Raw genomic sequence first — 10,341 nt, 5'->3', positions numbered from 1 at the left:
TATAGTAACTTTTACTGGTGATGCTTGAAATAAATAAGTGTGTGAGAGATTTAGGACAGATTTTAATGTCTTAGGCTTCTAGCTTTTCAAGACAAATGGAAGTAGTGAATCCAAATAAAATTTAAACTGTTGGAAAACACAGCAGAAAACCCACAAACACAGTGAAGAAACTCCCAAATTTCTATACTTTAGAATAATAACTAGTTGATTTCTCTGATATTTAGCATGATAAAAGATGAATGAAGTGATTTATTGTAAATTGAACAGATAAAACCTTCTCTTGTCATGTTACAACTGTGTGGCTTTACAGTGGCGCTCCGAATAGATCCTCTACAAGAAAACTTTGTATAAAAACAGCAGTGCCTAATTCATGCGATTAGCACTGCATGTGCAGGCTAACACTTTAAAGCACTGTTCTCTTTACAATAAAGGTAGTTTCTGTGGGATGCACATTTTTTAGATATGTGGCCTAGCCTCATTTACTGTGCTTTATTAGGACTAATACATTTCTTTTATTATTTTTCTCTACCAACCCCAAAGGCCTTTGCTTGGTGGTCAGACCTAATGGTTGAGCACGCGGAGACCTTCCTGTCACTGTTTGCAGTGGATATGGATGCTGCGTTAGAGGTGCAACCCCCAGACACGTGGGACAGCTTCCCGCTCTTTCAGCTTCTAAACGATTTCCTCCGTAGCGACTGTATGTATTGTATTTTGATCATTTCTTTTTATTGGGCAGTTCAGGTTATTGACAATACTTTTAGCTTCTCCATGCTGCACAGAGAACTGAGATGGCTAGAGCTTTACAGTAAATAGTCTTTTAGTAGCGACTTAATTTTGATTTCCATTAGAAAAAAAATGATGCTCTGATGCGCAGACAGACATGCCTTAAATCAAATGCCTCAGTCAAAGGTGAGAAGCTGAACTTCTGTTTTGCTTCATCTCAAGTCTCTGGGTAATGGCTGCCTGATCAGCAGGGAATTAGGTACATTAGATCTCACTGTTGTTAAGTGTGTGTATTGTTTTATATGTGTGTACTGCAGTTACTTAACATGGAGCAAAACACAGTCCCTGCTTTAAAAGACTTTAAGGAAGGGAGGAAAATACTTAAAGTAAAGTAAATGAAAGCAAGAATAATCCAGAAGAACAGTGCTTTGCGAAATTTGGAGGTTTAGGAGTCTTCTCCAAGGCACGTGGGCACATACCGGCAAAACGCTTGGGGATTTGGCAGGCTCCGTGTTGGTCCGACTGCTCCCCAGGAGGCTGGTGGCTCAGCTCTCGCTGCCCTCAATCAGGTCCTAGACCAGGGTCCCGGGAGCTTTGCAAGGCTGCAGTGAAGCCAGGGATTCATCCTCAGCATCGTGGTAGTGAGTAACAAGAAGAAATGATTTTCCTCCCTGCAAAAGCCATAATGTTTGCCCTGCTGTATTTCTTACATCCATTTTATTCACAGGAGGTGGTAATGTATTTGTAACCTGTAAGTTTGACACTAATGGGAAAAAAAAGATTCATTGTTTGTTTGCTTGTTTCAATTAAGAAGCCGCTCCTGCTATCTTTGTCGTTAACGTTGGTGATGATGCCAGCTCCTGTTATGTTCTTGAAGTTTCTTCCTATTAGCTGACAAATTCATTGTGTAATGAAGTGCCATGCTGTGGTTTGTTGCAGAGGTGTTTAGTAACGGTAGTTTCTTACTATACTTTTATTTATCTATTCTAGATAATTTGTGCAATGGAAAATTCCACAAACACCTTCAAGACCTGTTTGCTCCACTTGTTGTTAGATATGTCGATCTGATGGAGTCCTCAATTGCACAATCAATTCACAGGGGCTTTGAGCGGGAATCATGGGAGCCAGTAAAGTAAGGAAACCTCCTTTGATACAATCGGAATTTGGGTGCAAATGGATGGAGATTCGTACAGAGATGAGTTAGCAAACTGTACATTGGACATGCAGAAAGTGCTTTATATTTTCTAGTTTAATGCTAAAAATAGAAGGCCTGATTTCTTCAGGGTTTTCAATTTAATGAAGGAAATGGTATTTGTTTTTTTGAATGCATTGCTACCTCAGTTCAAACCTTGTGCCTTTGGACATGGAAGCTTGAAAATGTGAAATCCTTCTTAGTTGGCAGGGCTTTTTGGATCCCATTCCAAAAGGCCTTTTCCAATGCTACTTTTGAACTCAAATAGCTTGTTTTCAGAACAAAAACCTTGCTTTACTGCGTTCAGTCCAGCCCTATAACCTGTGTGAGTCATTGCTGTATTTATTCTTCCCGATACTCATTTTTTCCACCCACCCTGTGAAGGGATAGTGCAGCGTTGTACTTCTCAAACCAGCCCCGCTGCTGCTGGCTGCGACATGTGTTTCGGGGCAGCAGTTCCAGGTCCCCGCTGGAGCCGCTGCCCCCGAGCCCCCCGCGTTCAGGAGTAGGTGTTTCGTGACTGTGTCGAGGAGACGCAGAAGGGGCCAGCCCTGGAGGGAAGCTGGTGAGCTCACAAGCCGCTGGCGCACAGAAACCCCCAGGAAACATAGGCGAGATGGTTCAAGCAGGATCAATTATTAAATTCTGAAAAGTAGGAGTTTGCAAGCAAGGAATGAGCAGACTGAGAGAAACCCCAATTGAACTCAAGAACTGGCGGATGATAAAAATGTGGCATGCACTTTAGATTACTGTTGTTATTTCACAGGTTTTGAAGCACTGCTGAACCCTGTCATGCTTGCTCTTAAGAGCCAAGTCAGATCCTACAAAGGAAAAGCACTGACTTTTCCTGCTAATAAAGATATTAAAAGAGAAAGACTGACCCTATGCAAACAACGGGAGTTTGATGGTGCCTTGGACTGGGGAGTCGGACTGGATGACCTCTGGAGAGTCTGTTTTCCCTGCTTTTTTGTGATTCTCTAGGAGAAGTTAAGTGGCATTGTGCTCTCAAAGGTTGCTGTATAAAAGAACGTGTGGTCTTTCAGGGCTTTTCACACCAAATATGTTCAGTTTACAAGGAAAAGAGATTTTGTTCAGCAGCCAGCCTCCCATATGCAACCTGGAATCTGATCACCCAAGTTTTTTCCTTTCTCTCTTGTGCATCCTCGGCATCCGTAAGGGTTCTGCCTGCCAAATCTCAGGCCTTTTCTTGACACCTGACCATCCCCTCTGTTTTGAGTGGGGTTAAGTGGCTGGCATTCAGGAGTCTCTCTCACTTTCCATTTGCTGTCTTTGATCTGCAGGCTAACAGGATTAAAAATCCTAAAAAATCATGTTTCAAATAAGCAGATGTGACCCAGAAAACATACAAGAAATAGATCTTTCGAGTAGGAGAATGCCATTTTTACAGCCACTCCTTCAAGCAGAATTGCACTTCAAAGTTAGCATTAACTTTAGTTTTAGAGCCCTGCTTTAGTAACAAATATATTTGTATTTCCATGTCTGTTATGAAATAGAGGCAGTTAACTTTGTGTAACTGTCCGCCTCGGTCAAGCATTCAATAAGCAATTAATTCTACTTTTTTGCTTTTATCAGAAGCCGATACTATTCTGGCTTTTAATTACCTTTGTGGCTAAACTGTAGATGTACATAAGTACTTGCCTATGGTATTTGCCTGTCAAAATGTCCTCCGATATGCCAAAATCTATCATTTTCAAATTAACTTTGATAGTTTTTAAAAGATCTTTTCTTAGTCATCATGGTTTTGCACTTTCAGGACTTGCTGAATGCTTTGTGCATTGCAGTGACAAGTGAAAGCCCAGGATGGAATATCTATCCATCTTATAGCTTGGGGTATTTAAAAGATCTGTTCCAGCAGGAAAGTGAGCGCTTTTCGCAAGAAGCTTGTGTCCATCTGGTGAAAAGAGCCACTCTCTTTTTCTTCACTAGTTGGTATTTTGTTCTTGTGTCTCACACGCGGAAGTGTGAGTTGCAAATGCCAGCTTAGCGGGATCTGACCTGACAAAGGGATTTACCAGCGAACGCGCAGAGGGTGGCATGTAGTGCGGAGAGGAAAATAGGGGTGTCATGCCTAACGTCTTATGACAGTTCTCATGCACTGTTCAGAACTAAATATTAAGGTATCTTCATCTTTTGCCTCCTGGGCAGGCCACCTGTTCTTCTTCATCTGATCCGCAGTGAACTTGCAGAAAAATTCAAGGCATATAGACATGTTTTCTTTGATTTGCCCTGCTGTATCTAGTTCCTTCTTCACTTTCTTGTCTGTACTGCAGCACTGTTGATTTTTAGACCACTGATTTCCAAATATTTTGGACCAGCCAAGTCATGGCCTTCCATTACAGCCTTTGCAGCACAGTTTTTTTGGCATTGAAAACACCATGTGGTATATGGTTCCACAGCTTTCCTCCGTGTTGAAGAAATGCTTTCATCTTGGCCTGGAAAGGTAAATCAGCATAGATGTCTGTTCCACTGAGCCTGCTTTGGATCTCTACAGTGAGCTGCGAGAACGAAATCTCATTATCTCATGTCAGCCAGGAAATTATTCCGTAACCTAGAGTCTTTTGAAAGGGTTTCTCTATGCTCATGCTTGCAATCAAGGCTGAAATATGTAGCCCTCCATAACCTGACCAGATGGCAGTTTGCAAGCATGTAATTCTTCTATTTTCATTGCTGAATACTCTGCACCTTATGCTACCAAAGTTAGGTATAGAAATCACAAACAGTGAGAAAGATATTGTTAAGTATTGAAAACATGGGGGAAAAAGCATCGATGTAATGTGCTCATGAGGGCTATATAGTCTTCCTCTGCGGAGCTGTTGAATTTGCAGGGGGTCCTTGCCCTATAGCTAGAGCAGCTGGTGTGCTTGTGTGAATCCACGCAGAGAAATGTGTAGCGCTTGTCCTTAGGCACAGTGATCCAAATACGGAGGATACTGAGTAGCTCTGTTCTCTGGTGAGTTGAGAGGTCTTCAAAAAGTAGGGTTGTGCAATGATTTTTTTCATATTAGCTTCTCGGAGAACGTCAATTTATCTTGCAGCCACCAGACACGTACGGGTGTGTGTGTGTTTCTCTGTGCGTGTGTCTGTGTTGAAAGATCTTTCTGAGCAAATGCTGAAGTCAGTGCAATGACAACCAATTTCTATTACTTGACTAGAAAGTTACTCGTTGACCTAAGGCTGTCTTTAGCACACAGTAGTCCTGGCTTTAAAATCTATTAATTGCTCACTAACCCTTTGCAAGCTCTTTGCTTCATACCAAGGCTTTTGTGGAAAGACTTGCTCTTGGAGTACTCGTTCAGCCTAGGAGTAAGCATTTATAGTGATGGAAGAAACAGGCTGCCTCCTCGATCAGTAAATCATTTCGGGGGTCACACAGGAACTGAGCGTCCAAGTATGGACAAGGCTCTCATTTAGCTCTATCCTGAAACCAGGGGACAACTCCGTAAAAATACTGTGATTTTTTGCCCACGTTTCAGTATCGGGGCAACTCTACGGCGGTAGCCCCCGTGTGCCGGTACGTGTTTTGTGTGGTCAGTACTGCAGTTACAGTGTGAGCCTTGGGATGCCGTCGCAGAGGATGCTGCCAGGCTGGCTGCACTGAGAATTTAATAGGAAATACAGGTGTGAGCCATTTACATAGCTAACAGGCAAAAATGGGAGTGAATCAGAAGAATACTAGAAAACGAGCAATACCGCTCCATAGTGTACTTCTTCAATCAAATGTGCCAAGATCCAGTCCTGAAACCGAGTCTTCTTAAAATCAGGCAGCCCTCGTCTTTGGTGATCCAAATGCCCACATTCCCTGCCTGCTGGCTGAGGTTATATTTAGCCACCTATCTTAAATAGGCATGGCAAGCTTTTAGAAACAGTTTCTCATCGTGGACCTGTAGTTTTATGGTCTGAGCAACTGCAGGCTTGAACATTTGTTGGTAATATTAATCATTTTTTACAGGTCTCACTGCAACTGTTAGTCAGATAATTAGATCAGTTGAACCTGCAAAACTGTGCATGTCAATTCAGGAGAATATTTTTAAAATTAGTTACTGTATGTTAACATAATACACTGCATTATTTTGCTGTTTTGTTTTGTTTTAAGAGTATTAACTTATTCTTGCAACATATCCTTACATCAGCAAAATAATGTGTTGTATAAAAGAAATATGTTTCCATGTGAATATAGTATACTGTTTACTCTAGAAGTCATATTTTATTAATACAGTGTTTTTATTAATATAACACTGTCACTTCTTGAATTTTAATATTAAAGCCAAAGGTCCTCTGATTTATGTATTTACCATCTGGCTAAGTTATTTAAGTTGCTTTTCCTTATACATTTATATGTTGTCCACCTCTTGCTATTTCTTTATTTATTCCATATCAGTATTTTGCCACATGCACTGCCATTTCTGAAGATTTAACACTCTCTCAATCACTATGGAATCTGTGTATCATTCAATAATCATGTCATCTTAATAGGCATATACAGTATGAATGGAAACAATGGATGGTGGTGTTACGTTAGTAAATGCCCGTATCTGCTTACTGCTTAATAAAGAGAACAAGCAGATCGCATAAAGTCAGAACCACTAAGAGGTGTAGAAACAAAGGAAAACAAGAACATAGCTTTTTTCACTGGAGAAACACTTTGAATCGTTTTTTTCCCCAGACATGGGATTTTATTCACAGAGGGAGAATGGGGATCCAAGTCACTATCAGTTCCCTAGGATTTGTCACCAGTGACAAGCTGAATTCTTGTAGTGACATAGTTCAGATCTTTGCTTGCATTAGCAAATATTTATACTGTATAGCCAGCAAAATCCCATTACTTTGGCTTTTGATTTACAAAATTTATAGTAAGAAATGCTGTTCAAAATGTATTTGTGACTCAAGAAAACTGCTAAGATTGTGATATTCCTTGGAAGACAGAATATCGAATTTGATAGCTTTCCAAGACTCCATGTAATGCTGCCTGTATAACAACTTCTAATTTCAGCCGGGGGAATGGGAGAGACCTTCTAAGGTGGCATGTTCTGGTACAGTCATTAAGTCAAGGGAAATTTAAATGCTGAAGCTGTGTCCGTGCACATCAGGAGAAAAGCTGCCAGTGACTTTAGCAGTACAGGATGAAGCTGAAATCCTGAAGTCCTGATTCCATTTTTACTGAGCCCAAATAATGATCCAGTAAAAGTGCTATAAAAGCATATGGATTTGTTCCTGAAATGAGATTGTAAAGACCGTCCATGGACTGTGTCACAATGTGCCGCACAGTATTATTATGTTAAGGCAGAAACAAGATATACTTCTGAAACTGGCTTCTTTTCTGCTAGCCAGGAAATACGGGAATTAGGTAATCGAGTTCTGTCTCTTGCTCTCCCAAACCACCCGACATTTTTATTTTGCATGTAAAATATAACTGTGATGGGGTACTCATTAAAATAGAGCCAGACCAATTATAACATCTAGGGACCTAACATATGGAAATACGTCAGGGTGTTTTGCAAACTCTAGGCATGCAGTGTTATTATACTGCGCATTGTTTCAGGAGAGTATTTTGCATTAAATTAATACCCTAACCCATTTTTTAAAAGACCTGTTTTTGCATAACAGTTGCACATCTGAAAATGTTTATTACAGTCATGATGCCCAGGCACACATGTTTCATAAATTAACCTTTGAATGTCCTATTCACCTCATGGCCCATTTCCAGCCAAGAAACATTCACGTACCAGTCCTGGATTTATTAAGTGCAATTCATTCACAGTTCACATACATAGATTTGGGCGAACCCGCAGGAGCTGTTTTCTCTGCACGCAAGAATCCCCAGGCAGGATCAGGGCATTGGTCTTTGGTTAGGAAGAACCTTGCGGTTCCCCACTTCATTGCTCCAGATAAGCCCATCTTTTTTATCTGGAGAGTACAAGAAAAACAGCAAGTTCTTGGAATGAAATCCTGACTCCACTGAATTCAGTGGCAAGAAAAGCTCCTATGGACTTCAGCAGGGCCAGAATTTCCAACTCTGTGTCTATTATTTTGCATCCTTATCAAGAAAAACACTCCAATTTTTCTAGTACAGTAGATCTCTTAGGGTAGCTATTTCATGTATCCATCCTACCTAACTGAGTATGTAAGAACTGGGATTCGCTTGCTTATGAGATAGATATTTTCAAGTAAAGGCTGCTCTCTGCACTTTTGAAATGGTATCAGGACTTGAAAGTTTTTGTGTGGGTGTTTGAGTACTCTGTTAATTTGCTACTTTGTGATTCCTCTTCTTTCGTTCTGTTTTTTTAAGTAACTCGCTTTTTATTGCAGACTGCAAAAACAGTGCACTTAAGCTTCCATACTCATGCTTCTTTCTGAAATGTTTTGCTTTAGTTTTTTAACTGTCATCATGCTGTGAACTTTGCAGATTTGTTTATGAGTGTCACGTGCTTCTGCTACATCTGCATTGTCACTGTTATGGTATTTTTTCTTTCTGTCTGTTTCTTCCACAGGAGTTTAACAAGTAATCTGCCCAATGTGAATCTACCAAATGTGAATCTCCCTAAAGTACCAAATCTACCAGTTAACATCCCGCTAGGCATCCCACAAATGCCTAGCTTTTCTGCACCGTCATGGATGGCTGCTATTTATGATTCTGAGTGTGTATTCAGTTCAAATTAGATCTCATTTAAATTTAAAGTAATCTTGGCATGGATATGTATTGTTTGTTTCTGTGCATTATATAAAACTTTAAAGAGTGATACAGTTAATTAGACATTTCCTGAATGAGACACTCGTGAATTTCTGGCATGTGTATTTTGAGGGGGTTTTGTTTAAATCTTGAAAATTTGTCTGACTCCCACTGAGAGTTTGAGCAAGTATCTTGCTTTACAAAATAGCTGTCGACAACGGGGCATGGTCTGAATGACGTATGAACCACAAAGCATATGATGTGAGATAATGTGTCTCAGCAAAGAGTTTTGTCCAAAAGATAAGATGAACCAATTTCTGTGGACCAGATGTAGATCTAAATATGAATTTTATTAATGCAAGCTCCACATTCCCCAGATGATAACTTTTATCTGAATTTTGATGAAACGGTTTACCAAAGAGGAACACACACTGTGACTATTCTTATTCAGTTAGTGGGAGGCCCCAGAATGCAATTAAATTTCATAGCCTGAATAATCCGATGACCAACTAAAGAAAAATAACTTTAATGTCAGCTTTAGATTGTGGCTTAGGAGCACAGGAGCCTTGTAGGAACCTTGTGCTCTTCCCATTGCCTTTCAAAGTGTCCCTAGATGTGCACATAGAGCTCAGGAGGTACTGCAAATCCCTGGGCTCAGCATAGATTTGGCCACTTCTATTTCTGTAGCAGATTTTCGTTAAAGTCCCAGCCACCAAGCAACGTGGAGGGCAGCACGCAGAGGACTAAACCAGTCTCTCTGCATTCGAGGTAGCTGTTCTCCTGAGAGGTCCGAGCACAAAAGCTGACATCTCACCAGTTCTCCTTGCAAATTCCCGCAGGTTTGTTCAGGATTACACTGACATGGGATGGTCTCAGCCAGCCGTGCCCTCAGCCCTGGAGCCGACAGCGCCCACGAGGTGCAGAGCCGCGCTGTGCCCACCCGGAGGCTCGTGGTGATGAGCCTCCCCATGATCTGCCGCGCTGCCCCATGCCCAAGTGCTCCAGCTCCTTGGGCTCCGCGTTGTCCCACAGAGAGTCCAGACTCCCCAGCAGCAGCTCGAGGAACCAAGCTGTGACCAGCGCGCAGCCAAAAAAACTAATTTTCTAGTTCCTTTTTCCCCGACTCTCTCTCCTCTCTTAAAAATTAAGACAGAAGGAAGCCTCCAAAGCTCTCCCGCACAGCAGGAGGGCATCAGCTCATGGTAGCATCCCCGCTCAGGGGAGTTACAGGCAAGTGCGCGTTGGTCTTTCCCTGGGCAGAGGTGCTCCTGGGCACGTGCTTGTCCTCCATCAGGGCTGATGGGTGCTGAGAGAGGCCACTGGAGAGCGGCGGCAGGGTCAAGGGAGCCGGGAGCTGGGAAACACCCTTGATTACATCTACACCTGGAGTCCACCACACTGCCTCTGCCATGCGCAAGTTTGGTTGGAAAGCAGTGGTAATGCACAAGAAGTAAAGCAAACGCTGATGTTTTCTCTTCCAACAGCTTTAAAATAACTTTTAAAACATCAACACAGTCATTTATGTGTCAAAGCTATACAACTCATATTCATGCTAAGATAGCTGTGTTAAAGGCTAGACTAGGCAGTTGTCTGTAAATAATTACTCGGAAGTTTTAATCTTTTTCTCTGTGCATGCTTTGTGGTATTGCTCTTGAAAAGATAAGAATCATGTCATGGCAGAAAACTGGGTAAGCCCTCTGAAAATGTAGAGCTTGAGCATAAAAAGCATATCACAAGC

General features: G+C 41.6%; 1 long non-coding RNA gene across 1 annotated transcript; it reads left to right on the top strand.

The window, feature by feature from the left end:
• Positions 1-609: 609 nt before the first annotated feature.
• LOC136996255 (uncharacterized) lies at positions 610-8,545 on the top strand. The gene is made up of 3 exons (XR_010887536.1): positions 610-697; positions 1,714-1,855; positions 8,425-8,545. It is a non-coding gene; the product is annotated as an uncharacterized lncRNA (long non-coding RNA).
• The last annotated feature ends 1,796 nt before the right edge of the window (positions 8,546-10,341 follow it).

The sequence above is a fragment of the Apteryx mantelli genome, unplaced genomic scaffold (genome assembly GCF_036417845.1).
Source record: "Apteryx mantelli isolate bAptMan1 unplaced genomic scaffold, bAptMan1.hap1 HAP1_SCAFFOLD_322, whole genome shotgun sequence".
In the NCBI taxonomy this organism is placed as follows: domain Eukaryota; kingdom Metazoa; phylum Chordata; class Aves; order Apterygiformes; family Apterygidae; genus Apteryx; species Apteryx mantelli.
This window is presented reverse-complemented; position numbering and strand designations above follow the sequence as displayed.